This window comes from Podarcis melisellensis (genome assembly GCF_964234715.1).
Source record: "Podarcis melisellensis genome assembly, chromosome: 1".
Classification (NCBI taxonomy): Eukaryota; Metazoa; Chordata; class Lepidosauria; order Squamata; family Lacertidae; genus Podarcis; species Podarcis melisellensis.
In genome coordinates, this window is record NC_138528.1 from 114,709,006 (window position 1) to 114,726,543 (window position 17,538).

Below are 17,538 nucleotides of genomic sequence, written 5' to 3' on the forward strand. Positions count from 1 at the left end.
AGAAAAGAAAATAGTCACTGACTGACATCTACCAAGCTGTTTTCTACTCTCTTTCCTCAGCTGTGGTTCTTGCTTGCAGGCCTATCAAAACCATGTTTACTCAGAAATATTCAGAAGCCCCTTCTGAGCACTTAAAGGTAAAGGTACCCCTGCCTGTACGGGCCAGTCGTGTCTGACTCTAGGGTTGTGCACCCATCTCACTTAAGAGGCCGGGGGCCAGCGCTGTCCGGAGACACTTCCAGGTCATGTGGCTAGCGTGACGAAGCTGCTCTGGCGAGCCGGCACCAGCGCAGCACACGGAAACACTGTTTTCCTTCCCGCTATAAAGCGGTACCTATTTATCTACTTGCACTTAGGGGTGCTTTCAAACTGCTAGGTGGGCAGGAGCTGGGACCGTAAGACGGGAGCTCACCCCGCCACGGGGATTCGAACCGCCGACCATACGATTGGCAAGTCCTAGGCACTGAGGTTTTACCCACAGCGCCACCCGCGTCCCAGCACTTACTTTTTATTAAATGTGCTTCTGTGATATACTTCATTTTCTTTTCTTTCTTTCTTTTTTAAGAACCACCGCCCCAATCTCAGTTCTGCTTTGGGATTTATTTTTTCAGTTGCCAGCAATACTCACAATTCACTTGATCCTCTTAGCATTATTCTCACAGTCAGGGATAAAGCTGGTGGGCAAAGGAGTACTTAGATGTCTCCTGTACACATGCTCAGATATGAGATAAGCAGGCCAATTGACTGCAATTCTAAATGTAGCAATTTCACATGCATGCCCTAAAGACAAACGGGAAAAACTGTTATATCCTGTGCAATCCTACGTGGGTCTATTCAGAAGTAAGCACCATTGAATTCTATGGGACTTGCTCATCTGACTATTGGTTGTTCTCACAAGATTTTTGGAGAATGTGTGCTGAGAGCATGCAAGCACCCAGTTTAGGGCACTGTATAAAATAAGAATTTAAATGTTTCAGATTTTAATTTTTACCCAACCCCAAAAATCTTCGCCCCCTCCCCCGCTTCAAACAAATGCCGGTTGCAGCCGAATTTGTGAGTCACAGGCTCCCTCCTGTGGTGGAAATACAGTATTTCTGCAGGTATACCCTTTAACACAGACTTTCTATAATGGGCAGGGTTACAATGGGAGCAGTAAAGTCAGTGGCATGATGGAAAGTTAGCCAACTCCTATTCCAGAAAAAGGTTTTGAACTAATTGACAAAGAAAGAAAGCTGTTTAGCTATAGGTTGGAATTCACACGCTTCTACTGCCTTCATAGACAATGTATCCCCATGGTGATCACAAAGAGCCAGTGTGGCCTAGTGGTTAGAGTTTGGGCCTAGAACCTGGAAGACCAGGGTTCTCAGCTGGGTGACCTCAGGCTAGAAACTATCTTTTAGCCTAGCTGATCTCACACACAACCCCAACCCCACCACAATATTCATTTTATAGTGCCGTAGCTATTGGGAGGGTGGGGCTAGCCATGTTGTGTTTTTTTGCCCCGGGTGAAGCCTCCAGAGGAGCGCCATTGAGACTCCTGGCCTCTGTGTGTGTACACAAATGGGCATGAGTGTGTATGTGTGTGCATGTGCGCAAAACTGGGTCTTTGACCTGGGTGGAATATAGCCCAGTTTCGCTCCTGCATTCTAAACAAGACTAAAACCCTAGCAAGTGGACATTTGTGTTAAAGATCCATTTATCTAGCTGGGAAAACTTGTCAGAACCAAAATGACTTCTTCGTCTTCACGGGGAAGGGAAATGTGGTTCATGCCTTCAGTCTATATATCATAGTTGTCAATTTTCCCTTTTTTAAAGCGGAAATTCCCTTATTCCGAACAGGATTCCTCGCAAGAAAAGGGAAAAGTTGACAGCTCTGCTATATATTCCTCGCCCCCTCTATTTTATGGTTTAAGTTACCATGGAAGATAATAAGATACCTATCTAGCCTGTGAACACAATCCTGCCATGCTACAGGAGAGAATAAATAAATTCAGATATGTATTTATTTGTTCGGCCTTTCCTATATCAACATCAAGGCCTTTTAAAAAAATAATTCTCCTTTGTCAAAACTTTATTGCCCATTTTGGAACACAGATGCTCGCTGTAGCTGTTGCAAAGAGCCACTGACACATATCCTTAAAAAGTCGTAGCAGAGAAGCAGAGCCGCCTTTTTCAAATAGCATCTTCTCCCACCTATACAGTACTCACATTCCTACCAGAAAAAACTGGCATAAAAATGGTTTCTGTCTTGTGTGTGCTTTGCTCAAGGAAGCTCTCAGTACAAAAGAAATTTCCACCTTCATCAATGCCCAGAGCATAGCTGTCAACTGTCCCTTATTTGGCGGGAAAGTCCCTTATCCCAGCGCCGCGTCCCCCTGCTGTCCCTTATTGATGATGTCCCTTAAATTTCCCGGGTTTCAAAGGAAGCAGCTCCTCTCCCTCCCTCCCTGCTGGCCAGGGAGGAGGGAAGCTCCAACTGTGTTGCTTGGCTGCATTGCTCACCCAATAAGGAGTCTAAGAATGACTGGGGGGTGGAGCCTGCATTCCTTGTGCTGATCAAATCGGCCGCGTTGCCTGGGGACTCGCCTTTGCTCAGCGCTTCGCAGAGGAGAGGTGACGGTGGTTTTCCTTGCTGCATCCCCTTTGCTGGGTTGCTGCGCTGTGGGAAGCACCGCTTGAGGCTTCGTTTGGCTGCAGGCAGGGCTTTCTGCCTTTGGCTCAGAGGGGCTCAGAAGTCGAACATTCCTGTGTTCGGAAAATCCCTTATTTTGGCTGTTGATCCCTTATTTTTGAGGCCGCTGGTCCCTTATTTTCAAATCTGTAAGTTGACAGCTATGGCCCAGCGGTGTCTGGTGCTTCAGGAAGGATTGCATGCTGTGGTGAGCAGGGACAGAGGCTCTCCAGTCCTAGGAAGAGTCCAAACTGTAAGCAAGGTAGGAACTGCCTGAGAAATTTCTTTGCACAAGTGGGACCTTCGACAAGGCACTGCAATGTACAGTGTTCCTGTTCAGGGAGCCAGCCAGCCATGCCTTCTTTCAGAGCACTCAGTTACATCCCTCCCTCATCCTATTCCACTCACCCCTGCTCACTCCAACAATCACCATTCCCTGGCCACTGAAAAGTCCTCATTTGGGGGTTTGCTGGATCCTCTCTCTCTTAGGGCACTGATGGCTGATGCCCATTAGGAGTAGGGTGGAAAGCAGGGAGGCTAACAGCAGGTGGCGCCAGAGCTGAAAGCCAGAGCCAACTACCGGTAATTCTAGTTGTCCCCATCCCCTTCCTCCCTGCTGAGTTCTACATGTCACAGATTCAGGAGGAATCTGACAGATCGCACAATTTCTGGTGTAAGTGAGAAGACAGGCAGATGGGTGACAACTGACAGGTTGGTGGGAGAGAACCCCATTCACACTTATTCATCAACCCTCTAATAATAATAATAATTTTTTATTTATACCCCGCCCATCTGGCTGGGTTTCCCCAGCCACTCTGGGCGGCTTCCAACAGAACACTAAAATACAATAACCTATTAAACATTAAAAGCTTCCCTAAACAGGGCTGCCTTCAGATGTCTTCTAAAAGTTTGGTAGTTATTTTTCTCTGTGACATCTGATGGGAGGGCGTTCCACAGGGTGGGTGCCACTACCGAGAAGACCTTCTGCCTGGTTCCCTGTAACCTGGCTTCTCGTAGCGAGGGAACCGCCAGAAGGCCCTCTGCGCTGGACCTCACTGCCTTAGGGGTTCTTTCCCCCCTTTAAAAAAATCTACTTCTGTAAACCTTGGGATTTCCCCTGAGTCTGATGATGCTTCCCTCTTGTGTTGGATGGTTCATTTTTGCTAAATAAGGATCCACGGTCAGATAATGAGTTCATTATTATCATGTGGGACACCAGTCTGCGGCTGTCTGCCATCCATAGATCCTGACAACATGGAGAGAGTCTCAACTGATGGTCTGTGGTTTCTGGGTTGCAATCTTGATCTTTGACAGTCAAGGGAGGCAAATAATTTGCATCGGCCGGGGACTGTAGATTGCTTTCTTCCAGTGCATATGTGCAGTTCAGTCCTATGTTATGTTTACTAAGAAGTGAGATTTGCTGAGTTCAGTGGGACTTCTAAGAGAACTTAGGATTTCAGACTTGCTGAGAAAAAAGATCTCAAATCATTTGCATCCTATTCTTAGGCTGTCTGCACACTGCCATTTATTCTACACCCAGTGCACTCACACCACTGTTTTATTTAAATAAAATCTATACTTATTGATACTTATCCAAAGATAAGTACCTTTTTATAATATGTACACTGAAATAAAGAAATGCTTCTGAAATCTAACCTAAAATGGAATGGAGGAGAGAATGGAAAAGAAGAAAAGAAAAGAAAAGATAAAGAAAAGAAAAGAAAAGAAAAGAAAAGATAAAAGAAAAGAAAAGACAATGAAAAAAGTTTTTAAAGACTTCGGGTTCTCTGTCCTGTAGCTAAATGTAGTATTCACTCGTTAACAACCAGTTGTTCTATTTTCTATAAGCCAATCTTTTTTCCATCTTCAAATCCAGATATTGCCAGTTCATTTTTCTCTTTCATGCAAAAAGTCCATAAGAAGTTTCCACTCTGTAATAAATGTCAGTAATGATTTTTCTCTAGTTAAACATGTTAATTTCCCCACCACTGGTTTCTCAAGCCTTGGACACACAATGTTAGCTGCAATCCACACCTATCCTGTAGTTTCTTGAGAAACGCTGCATTTTAATGCATTTCCCCGCAAACCAGCTTTGATCCGATTGGAAAACATATGCCCTATAACAACATCCCTGCCTTTCCCCCCCTCCAGTCTGGACAGACAGCAGGAGACAAGGAAACACATCCAATTCTACCAATGCGTACAGTGACCTGCAAATGAAAATGACCCCACTGCATTTTAAGCTGGGAATGTGTACATAATATTAAACTCATTCATATCTAAATGTAAAAAAAAGAAAAAGTGTTCCTTCCCAAGCAAATGTAATTGGGATTGAAGCATTTAAACTCTGGTCCCATACATGTTTACTTGGAAGTACAGCGGTACCTTGGTTCTCAAACTTAATCCGTTCTGGAAGTCCATTCCAAAACCAAAGCGTTCCAAAACCAAGGTACGCTTTCCCATAGAAAGTAATGCAAAATGTATTAATCCATTCCAGACTTTTAAAAACTACCCCTAAAACAGCAATTTAACATGAAGTTTACTATCTAACGCAGGCATAGGCAACCTTCAGCCCTCTAGATGTTTTGGGACTACAATTCCCATCATCCCTGACCACTGGTCCTGTTAGCTAGGGATCATGGGAGTTGTAGGCCAAAACATCTGGAGGGCTGGAGGTTGCTTATGCCTGATCTAACAAGACTATTGATCCATAAAATCAAAACAATAAACAAGGTGCTGCAGTCACACAATCAATCAATGAATCAGTAGCTGAACTGGGTTCCACACTGTTGCAAAAACAAAAGAAAAAAGAGCTGCAAAAACAAAAACGCAAAATAAATAGCAAAAAACTCAGCGTAACACTCAAAATAGAAGTGTGGCACTCAAATCGCCAGCGTAACACTCAAAACGGAAGTGTGGCACTCAAAATGGAGCACGTTCGGCTTCCGAAAAAAGTTTGCAAACTGGAACACTTATTTCCAGGTTTGTAGTGTTTGGGTTCCAAGTTGTTTGAGTACCAAGGCGTTTGAGAACCAAGGTACCACTGTAAGTCCCCCTAATTTCAGTGGGACTTATGCCCACAGTGCAGAAATGTTAATTGGACATTTTCATTTCAACCGAATGCCACAGAAACAGAAATTCTATTTTAATTTCTGCCTGGAAGTGAACCACAGCAAAACAAATTCCGTCTCGGCTTCCTGGCATTCGCTGCTGAGAAATCGAACACTTGCAAACATCAATTCCTCCTTAGCATCTCGGGCTTCATCAAGTCACAAACTGCTGGATCCACAGTTTTAAAACATTTCCTGTTGTGCTCACTCTGTCGTTAGGGCTGGATTTTCAAACGGCTCCACTGTTCTGTTCACTTTAAGTGTATATTTGTCCTCTTTGCTGTGGTTTCCTCTCTCCCAGAGGCATTATGAGTCTCATGCTGACTAAGCAGTTCCTGTTTCCACATTTGCAAGAAGGAGTTGCAGGAAGAAGCAAAGGCAAAAAGACAGGGCTTAGGATAACAGTGTTGGGTATTACTTTTCACAGCATCCATCAGACCGGCTCTCTGCAGTGCTAGAAATCCATCCTGGGCCTGGGCCTCATTACGAAGAGCAACACCAACACCACATCACTCATGGTGGAATATCACAGCAAAGCAATATTGCGTAATGATGAATTTCATCACCAGTAGGGTTTGTTTACCTTGCTGGTGGCTTGCAAAAGTTGCATTTTTCAGCAGTTACTCTTTTACCTCATCAAAACATGGTCCCAAATTTTACTGGGTGGTCTTTATTTAAATAATAATCATCTCTGTGTATGCACCAGACGATCCAAAGCCATTAAAAAACCAAAGTAGAATGATTCAGTTGCATATTTGGCTAATCTGCCCTTTAAATGTTGAGCAACATAATGCAGGGCTTCCGAGTGCGCAAATATGAATTTGTCGTATCTCAAGTCAAACTACTGGGACACGGGTGGCGCTGTGGAGGCAGAGCCTAGAGCTTGCAGATCAGAAGGTCAGCAGTTTGAATCCCCGCGACAGGGTGAGCTCCTGTTGTTCGGTCCCAGCTCCTGCCAACCCAGCAGTTCAAAAGCACATCAAAGTGCAAGTAAATAAATAGGTACCGCTCCGGCGGGAAGGTAAACGCCGTTTCCGTGCGCTGCTCTGGTTCGCCATATATTGGAAACAATATAGCATAGGAAGTCAAAGGATCTTGCTCATAGCTGCACTGAAAGGCAATTTCCAGCCCTCTTTAAAGCAAAATAAAATAAAATAATTCTTCCCATGTACTGCACATAAGGTTTATTTCCAATACTTAGTGGTGGTTTTCCAATTTAGAATAACTAAAGCTGCTAAGTGGGTGATCACTACCACTTCCTATTCTTACAAAGTGTGTCAAATGCATCCCTCCAAACAGTGTGGGGAACCTTTGGCTCTCCACATGTTGCTGAAACCCAACTCCCATTATCCCTGACCAGCCCTGCTGGGCCTGACAGTTCAGCAACATCTGGAGGGCCAAAGGTTCCCCACACCTGGCCTGGAGCATGGTTTAGAGACCTGGGCCCATAGCTGTCAACTCACAGATTTGAAAATAAGAGACCAGCGGCCTCAAAAATAAGGGATCAGCAGCCAAAATAAGGGATTTTGCTTAGCTTATGAGTTCCAGCCGCCCTTCCCCACCCGAGAGGGAGGAAGAGAGACTCTTGCCCACGCCGCCCACGAGCCCCCGGCATGAGGCGGTTGCAGCGCCGCTGTCAGGGAACTGCCATCAGTGCCGGAGGGAGAGAGCAAAAGCCAGAGGGATTCCAGAGAGCGTCCAGGAATCGGGAGAAGCAGCCCATCTTCTGGGGAAGAGAATCAGCGTAGCACCAGTGGAGAAGGGGGGCAGATGGGGGAAGCGGCGAGGTGGCTCCATGACTCCTCGCCGGGGACCAGAGGGGAGAGCATGGGTCCTCCGCTGCCCACACCCTCCTTGCGCAGAAGGCTTTCACGCAGAGAGAGTAGGAGGAGACTAGGCGTCAAAGAGCTTCTTTGCTGGAAGAAGTTTAAGAAACGCCCACTGACGGATTCTGCCAGCGATTGAGGCAGCCACGGGTGAGTGGCTGTCCAGACAGAAAAGGTTCATTTTGGCAACCCAGCCAGGAGTTTGCACCCAGCTGGGGAGATAAGCACCGGCTTACGCACGAGCAACCCCTAGAACCACTACAGCCACCCTTCTATGTCTCTCCCCATCCCCTCCTCTTCCTCCTCCCTCAGGCCGCCGCCGCCTCTGGCTTCCCCTGGCAGCGCGGCGGGAAGCCTCGCAAGAGAGGGGCTGCCTGTCTGCCCGCCGCCACCCGTCTTTCACAACACACCCCTGAGGGGGGAAAGGGAGAGATGGAGACACGGCAGCTTGTGCACTCTCTCTCTCTGGGTGGAGGACCCCGAGCCGCTGCTTCCCTCCTGAGCCGGGTGAGCATGAAACCCGGGAAATTTAAGGGACATCATCAATCCGGGACAGCAGCGGGACACGGGATAAAGGAGTTTCCCGCCCAATAAGGGACTGTTGACAGCTATGCCTGGGTCCCAGTGCACCCCAACTAAATGTTTGCGCCACAATGTGCCTGAAACTTCCCTGCTATGCAATGTCCTGTTTTGTGACATTGAGCCTGAGACAGCAGTGAGCAAGCCCTATCCTAAGAACTTGTACAACGGCACAAGATGGATTTCCCCCCAAAGCCAAGGAAGGAAGGAAGGAAGGAAGGAAGGAAGGAAGGAAGGAAGGAAGGAAGGAAGGAAGGAAGGAAGGAAGATTTAGAGCAAAAACCAAAACAGAACAAAGTTTGAAGAGAAGAGGGGTGGGGGAGAAACACCCGGAAACTTGTACAGCCTGCCTATTAATGCTATTTTTTATGTGAATCAAGATGGGATGCTTGCGGGCATCATTTGAAGAAGTAATTGACCTTTCCACACCTCTGCACATCCTGCAACTTGAGAAAGCAGAGAAGCAAAAACATCTCTCCCCTACTGTTTAATGGGGCTCTTTTTCTTCTGCCTGCCCCTTTGCCTGTGGCATCTGTGTCCCCAGAGCACCACTGTTCTCTCCCCCCCCCCCCGCCCTTCCCCAGACAGATGTAATCGAGGCCATTAGAGGCAAGGCAAGGACAATAAACTCTTGGGAGGTCAATGGACACTGGTGGGAGCATTTCAAAGCAAAGCACCTCGTTTGGATATTGTGGGTACGTAGGGACAAAGCACCTTCACACGAGTCAAACTGCCCTGAAAGAAATACAATGTACTTCTAAGTCAATGGCTTTAAAATCCAGTCTACAAAAGGAGGGACACAAGGTGTATTGCCAGAGGAGGAGTGGGGGGGGGGGAATACAGCATGTACACTGTGTAACTGCTCATAGACTTGATGGATACCTGAAACATAGAAATTGAGGCCTTGGCGAATTCAGAGAAGCATACGAATCGGAGGAGATGCCAAGGCTGTCATGGTGTTCAAAGGCAGAACTCTCTCCCTAGCAATTTCCTATAGAATGGTGTATAATCCAAACCACAGTCATTATTGATATGCCACTAGTTGTATTGGCAGTGGCGCCCCACCTGTGGAACGCCTCTCCATCAGATGTCGAGGAGATAAAGAACTACACAACTTTAAGAAGGCATCTGAAAGCAGCCCTGTTTAGGGAAGTTTTTAATGTTTGGTGTGTTTTTTTTAAAAATGTTTCTATATGTGTTGGAAGCCGCCCAGAGTGGCTGGGGCAACCCAGCCAGATGGGAGGGATATTATTATTATTATTATCATCATCATCATCATTATCGTCATCATCATCATTATCGTCATCATCATCATTATCATCATTTATATGCCGCCCATCTGGCTGGGTTTCCCCAGCCACTCTGGGCAGCTCCCAACAGAATATTAAAAACACCAAACATTAAAAACTTCCCTAAAGCCTTCAGATGTCTCCTAAAAGTAAGATAGTTGTTTATTTCCTTGACATCTGATGGGAGGGTGTTTCACAAGGCGGGCGCCACTACCGAGAAGGCCCTCTGCTCTGCCTAGTTCCTTGTAACCTCAATTCTCGCAGTGAGAGAACTACCAGGATTTTATTGCTATTTTTGGTGGGCATTTTTTAAAAAAGTTATTTTTCCTCTGCTTGGTTTTGATTGTGCTCTTCTGCTTATTCTTCTCCTTATTGTTTGGCTCTAGCCATATTGGGTTGTGTGTTTTTTAAACCAACATTACAGTGGTACCTCAGGTTAAGTATTTAACTCGTTCCGGAGGTCCGTTCTTAACCTGAAACTGTTCTTAACCTGAAGCAACACTTTAGCTAATGGGGCCTCCCACTGCCGCCGTGCCGCCGGAGCATGATTTCTGTTCTCATCCTGAAGCAAAGTTCCTAACCTGAAGCATTACTTCTGGGTTAGCGGAGTCTGTAACCTGAAGCGTATGTAACCTGAAGCGAATGTAACCCGAGGTACCATTGTATTTTTGCTTCATGGTTTGATAGTGTTGTTACTGATCTTTGTTTGAGGTATTGTAAGCCGTTTGGAGTGGACATTTTGCCTAGGGTATGAATTTATTTATATTTACATTCATATCCTGGGCAACATGTCCACTCAACTAGAGAATTTTTCCAGATTAGCTAATGTGGACCATAAGGGTGTGATATGTTGGAGTGGGGGAGGAACTCCAGCTGAAAGACTTGACCGGAAATAATGAGAACAAACTTTCCCTAGAAATGACCAGCCCCTTTGTCAGATTCAGAGAACAGCTGGTCTGAAACCACTGCCACCCTTTATTTTTCCCCCTGGCAGAGATCCTGAGCCTTTAGCAGCTGTGAGGTGGTTTGGTTGGGGAGAACTCAACACTGCACAGGTGACATTTCCTAGCATTGCATCATCTCCATGCCAGTTAAATTCCTGCAGCTGTTCTAGTCACCAGGACTCTGCCCAAAGAAAATACGCAGCACTATTGATAGAAGTTGTCTATCTGGATAGATCTGATATAAAGTGACAAACAAATGTGCATTTTGTTAGGATGAAATAGCTGAGAAAGAATTTGAATCCTATCCGGGCCGTCTTTGGAATATGCCCTGCCGGGGTGCAAAAATCCGCCCAGCGCCCCCAAATTTAGTTAACTTTTACTTAATCCCAAGTTAACTTTTACTGAGCTCTTATTTTCTTGAGACCTTCAGGTATAGTGCGGTATTGAAATAAAATAAAATAATTAAAATTTAAAAAATATTTGATGCTATGGTGTAACAGAGCGATGGAGGAGGGGGGCAGGGACTTTCACTCCATTGCTTTTCACTGCCGCCAATCAAGGACAGTAGGTATACATTTGGCGCCCCCCAGAATTCGGCGCATTGCACCCCCAGGTAAAGATGGCCCTGAATGCTATGATTTTTTTTTATATCTTGATTTTATTCTGTGAACCACCCTGAGACCCCAGGGGTATAGGGCGGTATATAAATTCAGTAAGTAAAATAATGATTCTATAACATTAAATGCATCTGAACGTCTTGGCCGATTTGATCAGAGGGGGTTTGCTGAATAATAATAATATTTTTTTTATTTATACCTGAAGACTTAACTCCATGTTCATCTTGTTTTAACTACCGGGTAGTCTCTTGCCCAGCAGCGCGCAGGCAGCGACAGCTATTTAAATCACATTCGGAAAATAAAAATATTTGGCTGTCACGCCTAACAGCACCGGGCCGGACTTGTTTCCCAACTACCCTTTGATAAATCCTCTTTGCATTCTAGATCAGCAAGACAGCACATTTTGCCGCTGCCGTTTTTTTGTCCTTCGGGCCTGCCCTGCCCTTTGCACCTCCACTATCCGGACTGAGAGAGATCTGCTTGTCTCGGCGCTGCGTGTAAAGGGCAGGCTAAGGGCAGCAGCTTCGGGCAGGGGGCGCTTCTGGTGGATACTGGGCATGCCTGCAGGTCGCGCGCATGCTCACTGGTGGGGGGGGAAACCATTGCAGGGAGTTGAACCCATGCGTAAAAGTAAACAATCCATAATGCAATTGAGAAGAGGCGGTGTGCGTATCTAGGGAGTGCTTGGGGGGGTCTCTAATACAGGACCAGCCCAGAAGGACCCCTTCTTTTTTTCCTCCTCCTGCTTTGCGTACACACAAAAAAACACGAGATCCTGCTGGAGGGCTCTAAAAATAGGTTGCCCCCCACCCGAGGCTGAAAGGTCCCGCCTGCGCAACGGCGAGCCTTAAGTTTACCCACCCAGGCAGGGAGGCAGCCACCCCCCGCGGATGTAAGAGTTCGCAGTTCGCACAAGATCTGAGCAGATCTCCGCAAGGGGGGGAGTAGATCCTTCCCCCCCCTCTTGCCCCGCCCCCGTTTCTCTTTTCCTGGGTTGACCCCAGATCTGCTATACCCGGGGAGGAGGAGGAGGACGGATCTCGGAGGGGGGAGCGGCTTCTGGGCGGCGGGCTGCTCTCTGGATCTGTCTCGCCGCCTTCTTCTTCCTCTTCCTCCTCCTCTTCGCCTCCCCCTCCGCTCGCGCCGCTGCCTTTCCATAAACATCTGGATCAGCGGAGGGGCTTTTTTCCGCCCCTCCCTCTCTCTCTTGGAGGGGCTCTGGGCAATTGGCAACCTCTGAATGGCTCCGGGGGAGAGGAGAGCGCGAGTAGAAGTTTAGGTTGGTATCCTTCACACTTTTCTTTTAAAAAAACAATTAACAATAACGGTGATGATTATGATTGTTTTTTGGAGGGGTGTTGACTTGTGTGGATGTGAGCATCGGTCAGTTACTTTTGCTGGGGAGGCGGCTCCTCCCATCTTCCCACCCCAAGAACAAAAACTAAACCAGGAGAAGGGAGAGGTGCCTCCAGTCTGGGGTTCTCCCTCTGCCACCCCCTCCCCAAATTTCTGCTGCAGATCCCGGGCCGACCTCTCGGTCCTCGCCCCTGTTGCTCCAGGCGAGCCGGGGTTGCTGCAGAGCTCATCTGGCCGAAGGAGCCACCGCTTAGCAGAGCAGGGTTTGTGGTTTGTTTGCTTTTTGGCAAGCGGGGTGTAAAAGAGGGGCGAACGTCTCCGTCGGGGCGACCCACAGGCCGCCGCTCCCTCCGCAGCCCCTGCCTAAGTTAGAAACGTCCCCCGGGCGCCGGGAGCGGAGGAGGGGCGTCGGTAAGCAGATGTGGCTCATAAAGTAGAACCAGTTTCAGAACCCGCGTTAACCCTTGCCTTTTTTTTTTTAAAGAAATGGAATCAAATCCCTTCTAGCCATAGAATCGGAAGGGACCCACGATGTTCGTCTAGTCCAGCCCCCTGCAGTGCTGGAATCTTAATTTTCCAAAGTGGGATTTGAACCCACGACTGTGAACGATCCAGAGGCTCATGCTGATGTTCCATTGACGTCTCTGCTTTCTGTATCAGCTTGAGAGCTCTCTTTTCACCTAAGGCAGTTGTGGGTGTCTGGACAGGGATGAAATTAGGCTTTATTTCCCCTGGGGCAAAGACCCAGTTTGGCACACACACACACATGCACATTTGCATATGTTGCGAGCCTCAGTTGCACCCCTCTGGAGACTTCACTTGGGGCAAAAAACCCCAAACCTGGCTAGCCCCTCCACCCCCTGGCTCTGTTTCGGGAAAGGGTTTTGATAGTGCTTTAACTACAGCTGATTTCTGCATTCGCGTATGATAAGTGTCATATCAAGTGATGTTTTGATGTATGAGAGAGAGAGGATGTGTGAGAGAGAATGCTCCCCCCCAGCTAGAACTTCCAGGGATGTTTCCCCCTTTCAGGGGGCTGGATTAGATGACCCTTGGGGTCCCTTGCAAGTCTACAGTTCTATGTTTCTAAGCAGGCGTGAATCAAATCAGACTTCCATATCTCCTCAGCTGTGCCTTAGAGTGAGCTGCAAACCACTTGGAAATGGCTTCTGCAAGCAACTTTGCCAGCTTACTATAAAAGAGCATCACTGTCTCGGTTTCAACTTCCTCATGCTTGATTTGATTGGATTTTCTCTGTTTAGTACAAGTCATTTGAATCTCTTGAATTTTGGTGGGGGGGTTGTGGTTTTTTTTTTCTTTCAAGAAAAACGGAAGAGAAGAGGCGCTTATAAAATTCCCACAGTGCTCTGCTCAAGTATGTGATGCTGGCTATTACCTCCTTCCTGTGCCTATCATGAGCTAATGTTAGCAACTGCTTCAGAGCCAAATGGCTATTGAACGGCTTTCAATTTCCTTTATGTATAAAATTAAAGTTCAACATTTCCCTCCTCTTCCCTGGCATGCGTACAAATACTCTGTTTTCTGTATTTTGTGTGATTTATGTGACAAGATCCCCAGTCGCTTTTGCTGTTCCCACTCCACCCGCTTTTGAAAACAGATCGGGAAGTATTCTCAAATGAAATGGGTCAGCAAGCCTTCAGCTGACTGTTGCGGTTCCCGCATCCTTACAAATGCTCAAGAGATGAGCAGGGTCCTGCTTCTGGAATAGTGTGCAAAGGTTTACCGTTAGCTCTCAAGACAAGGAGCATTATGTATAAAACAATGTAGCGCAGGAACGCTGAAGAATTGTGTTCTCTGTACGGTGGAAACGGAGTCAGATTGAAATGGCAAGAGTTTGAGAAGAATAAATCGGGCGAAAGGGAGAGGGAAATACGATGTAATTAATCGAGAAGAGATCCTCGGTTATTCGCAAGTCGTGTTGCAACTTCCCCTTGCTCTGTTTCCCAGTTGCCGCCTGGATTCCACCCTCTTCCTTTTTGTGGCTGCTAGTTTTAGTGACGGTTTGGAGTGGTGATTGTGTGGTGATTTGGGCCTCACTCAGCAAAATGAGCAGGAATCTCCTCAGATGCAACAACAGGGCCTGAACTGGCCATACTCTGAAGTAACCTGCATTCCCCCACCCCTTTGGATGGCAAACTGTAAGACTGTTCAGACTGTGAATTTACTTCAGCGCTAAGCGTATACGGCTACGGTTGGCCATAACCTGGGGGGGGGGGGTAGCTAACATGGCGCCCTCAAGACGATGTTGTCCTCCAACTCCCATCAGCTCCAGCCAGCATGGCTGAAGGTTAAGGATGATGGGATTTGTAGTCCAACATCTGGTCTAACTCTCCCCTTGGAAGAGAGGTGGTATGAATAAATATTGAAAGGACAGAGCAGAGGTATAGGGACTGAGGGCAGGCCTGGCCCGGCCCAGCCATTAACCTTGGTGAGGCAGTCGCCTCAGGCAGCAGGCTGAGTACTGCTGGGAGGGGGAACAGATCCAGGCCCTCAAGAAACTTGATGCCTTCTGCTCCTCCCTGGCCTCCTTTTTTCTCCCTCACTGCCTTGGATCTTTCCCAGGCCTTCTCCAGTCACCTCAGGCAGCTGAGGGGAAAGCAGTGAGGGGCACCATTTTTTGTTTTGCCTCAAGCGGCGAAATGTCTTGGGCCGGAGCTGAATGAGGGGGACCCAGGGATGAGGATTAAAAAAAAAAGTCAGGACCCTAAGTTACATCTTTATTGAGTTGCTGAGGGGTAAATTACTTGATTTTTGCATGATTCGCAAACTCTCGTGTTTATAGGAGCGTATTGTTTGTTACCCGTTCCTTTTCTCTCAAGGAGGGGTTGCTTTTCAGCTGCAAGGAAATGGCACAGAATTCTCCTTTGTTACTCTTCCTAAACAGGTCTGAGGAACCTGTGTCTCTGGCTGAACTTACAATTCCCATCATCCCTGAGCATTGGCCACATTGGATGGGACTGCTGAGAATTCTCCTTTGAGAATATATGTTGAAAACATTTAAGAACCCATTTTATTATACTAAAAAAGTTCAGTTAAAAACAAACAAGCCCATATCTAATAATGTTGCAATAGTAGTGAGTTTCCTGTATCAGCAGCAGCGTGGACAAGATGACCTCTGACATCATTTTAACCCTTGAGTTCAAAGTTGTACAGTTTGTTTGCCACTCTGAGCAACCTATCCTAAGATGAAAAATATCCGAAGGCAGAGACTGCAAATACTGTTCCTCGTTGCTTGTCAACTTACGTGCCTGTTTGGCAGTTACCTTCATGCAAAATGTGAATTGTACAGTCAAAAGAGTTGCAGCAGATAATATGAATCATGTCAGGATCTTAGTTAAAGGATTTATTGTTGCTTTGAGGCACATTTTACTGCGTGCATATCTACCGGTGCCTCTTCCAAAGGTTAAATAAGAAGCCTGAATTGCATTGGAAGCAAATGTAGGCATTTACACTGTGCAGATGTGTGATGTACATTCCTTGCATGCATTCACTTATTTAGGGTTGCCATGTTTCAAAAACTGAAAATCTGGACACAAGAGATGTTGAACTTTTTTTTGGCAAAATCTCAAAAAACAAAGTTTTTGAGCTATTTTTAAGGAACATCACCAAAAACGACACCAACGACATGTGTTGCCATGAGGCTTGATTTTCCTGAATGTTTTTAGCGATTTCCACCCAAACACTGTTCCGGCAGCCGAATCCCGGCTTTGTCCGGGAAATTCTGGATGTATGTCAACCCTAACTTATTTTACAAATCCATATGTTGCTCTTTCCACCCCACTCCCCTGCCAATCTTATGTTGGTTCTTCTGTTGTAGCAGCTGTGAGGAATGCCATCGCTGGGGAATTGTAAGGAACAGCAGTCGTTTTGCTAGTCATTTCTTATTGTTCGATTGAATCTCATCGGTTTTGAGATGGTGATAAAACTTCTCTGGAATCAATTATCATTTCCCCACCCCCAGGCATTTCCCAAAAGGAACCCATGATTAAAGAACATTAAAGTATTGGGGGAGGGGAGCCATTTGTTAGCAAGACCCAACTTTACTCATACTTGGAGTAGGCCTCTTGAAATCAGTGGGCTTGCTCCGAATATGACTAAATCTGGATAACCAGCCTATGTTTGCAAAGTGAAAACTGCAAATATATATCAGGCACAGCTTACACACAAAAACAACAACAGTGTTTGTGACAAGGTGCTCCAGGGCAAGGAGGAGTGATTTCACTTTTAATTATCTTCATATTCTCTTTTCTAGTTTCTTGATAATGCTTATCTGGGTTTCGTTTTCATTTTCTAGGAAGTAAATTGGGTATTTCCAATTAAGAGCTTAATGACAGCACTGACTAGCCCTTTAGGGCACAATAAAATTCTTCTGCTTAATTGTTTATAACTGTGAGATAGCTACATCTTGCTCATGATTTAAATTTGTCATGTGACACAATGAGATGCTAGATGTCTGATCCGCCTGAAATTTAATTGACACTGATGGCAGAGTGTGTCACCTCTCCAGCTCAAACTAATGGGACTTATGCATGCATGCATGCATGCAGAAATAAGCATTTTAAAAGGAAATATTTACTTTCTCAGGCTTCAGTATTTCCTCTCTGTTTGATTTCTCCTTTCGTAAGTTTTCTCCATGAATGTTGGAATGGTTCTTGCTGGAGTGCTGAGTAAAATATGAATAATTAAATTGCTAAAGGTTTTTCTGTAACACATAACTGTTGCACAGGAATGGCGCAATTAGATTTTGTGGTTCTTTTCTTGCAAGGACTGAATAGTCTTTCAATGTTGCACTGAACTGTTTTCCTGTAGGTTGCTTGGGGACCCAGCAATTTAACTGGGGGCTTAAATAAATGTTGCGGTTGTCCGTTGGTTTTATTTAGGGAATGTATATGCTGCCATAATCAACTGGGTACAATGGTAGAGTGATGATTTGTGCCCGCCATGGTGTCCCACAAACTGTGAACGTGAAAAGACAATAGATAAAGCATTAAAGTCTAGGTAGAATTCCTAATAGAACTTGGGAGGATAGATGGAATTCAGTCATGTATGGAATTCCCATTAACTTCCCTTCTGCCAGCCTTAAGCATTGCATTAGCAAATATGTTAATCCCACTTTATGCTAAAC

At 46.1% G+C, this 17,538-nt stretch overlaps 1 protein-coding gene across 1 annotated transcript in view; it reads left to right on the forward strand.

The window, feature by feature from the left end:
• The first annotated feature begins 12,007 nt into the window (after positions 1-12,007).
• The window catches only part of WIPF1 (WAS/WASL interacting protein family member 1), a 61,048-nt gene continuing 55,517 nt past the window's right edge, over positions 12,008-17,538 (forward strand). Inside the window, exon 1 of the mRNA XM_081931058.1 lies at positions 12,008-12,315. The gene's annotated coding sequence lies outside the window, so the exon portion shown is untranslated. The remainder of the gene's footprint in view (positions 12,316-17,538) is intronic.